This window comes from Silene latifolia, chromosome X (assembly GCF_048544455.1).
Source record: "Silene latifolia isolate original U9 population chromosome X, ASM4854445v1, whole genome shotgun sequence".
Lineage (NCBI taxonomy): Eukaryota > Viridiplantae > Streptophyta > Magnoliopsida > Caryophyllales > Caryophyllaceae > Silene > Silene latifolia.
Window position 1 is genome coordinate 147,569,421 of NC_133537.1, and position 1,487 is coordinate 147,570,907.

A 1,487-nucleotide genomic window follows, 5' to 3' on the forward strand; every position below is an offset into this window, starting at 1 on the left:
TGGGACTTTGCACCACAACTTCATTCTCACTAGCTCTCACAACTTCATCCTCAACTTGCTTCTTTGGTGCTTCATATCTTGTACCACTTCTCAAGTGAATGGCACTAACTGTTTCATGTCTAGGGGGATTACTTTGTGGTGGTAATTGCCCCTTTTGTCTTTGTGAGCTTGAAGATGCTAGTTGAGTCAATTGTGTTTCCAACATCTTGGTGTGAGCTAGAATGTTGTTGATGGTGGTGTCTTTTGCTTGGCTATCTTTTTGCATTTGGGTGAAAAATTCTTGTTGATTCTTTTGCATTTGGAGGACCGCTTTTTGGACATCAAAACCTTGGTCATTGTGGTGATTGTATGGATTTTGATTTTGGTAACCTTGGTTTTGATTGTAAAAGGGTCTTTGATTTTGATTTCTCATGGGTGGTGGAGTGTATGTTGTTTGAGGGTTTTGAACATTTTGGCTTTTGTATGAGAGATTTGGATGGAACTTGGTGTTTTCATTGTAAAAATTTGAATAAGGGGTACCACTCTTGTAAGCTTGGAAAGCATTAACTTGTTCGGTTGTTCCCCTACACTCACTTGAGTCATGACCCAAGGTTCCACAATTCTCACATATCCCGCTTGGGATTGATGAGGATGCCGTCATGGCATTGACATGATGCTTTGATGATTTTGAGTTTTCCTCAAGTCTAGCCATAGCTTGTTCAAACTTCAAGTTGATTGTGTCAATGTGAGCACTAAGTTGAGCACCCAATTGAGTAACGGTGTCCACTTCATACTTTCCTCCTCTAGTAGCCTTGCGAGGCCTACTATATTGTGAATTATGGACCGCCATTTCCTCAATCTTGTTCCATGTTTGATTGTCATCAACTTCGGTGAACATTCCATTTGATCCCATATTGAGAATGTTCCTTGAATCTTCATATAAACCATTCCAAAATTGTTGCACTAAAAACCATTCGCTAAGTCCATGGTGAGGACATGAGCGACAAATACCTTTGAACCGCTCCCAAGCTTCATACAAAGATTCTTCATCCCTTTGCTTAAAACCCGTAATTTGAGCTCTTAGCATATTGGTCTTTTCCGGTGGGTAGAATTTTTGGTAGAAAGCTGGAGCTAGCTTCTTCCAAGAATCTATTCCAAGGGTGGCCTTATCAAGGCCCTTCAACCATTGCTTTGCGGTGCCGATTAACGAAAAAGGAAATAAGACCCATCTTATTTGGTCTTGAGTCACGCCCGTTTGAGAGATAGCTTCACAATAATCGCAAAAGGTTTCCATATGAGAATGAGGGTCCTCACTAGGCATTCCCCAGAATTGGCTCCTCTCAACTAGTTGGATGAAGGCGGACTTGGCAATAAAGTTTCCGGTAAGATGTTGTGGGGTAGGAGTACCATTTGGTAAATCCTCCTCGGTGGGTATAGAGTGTGACGAGAATTTAGGCATTGTAGGTGGATTTTGTGTGGTATTGTTTAATGGGTTCTCTTCTCCTTCT

General features: G+C 41.4%; 1 non-coding gene across 1 annotated transcript; it reads left to right on the forward strand.

Moving 5' to 3' along the window:
• Positions 1 to 959: 959 nt before the first annotated feature.
• On the forward strand, positions 960 to 1,066 carry LOC141625977 (small nucleolar RNA R71). Its single transcript, XR_012535714.1, has one exon. It is a non-coding gene; the product is annotated as a small nucleolar RNA R71 (small nucleolar RNA).
• Positions 1,067 to 1,487: the final 421 nt, after the last annotated feature.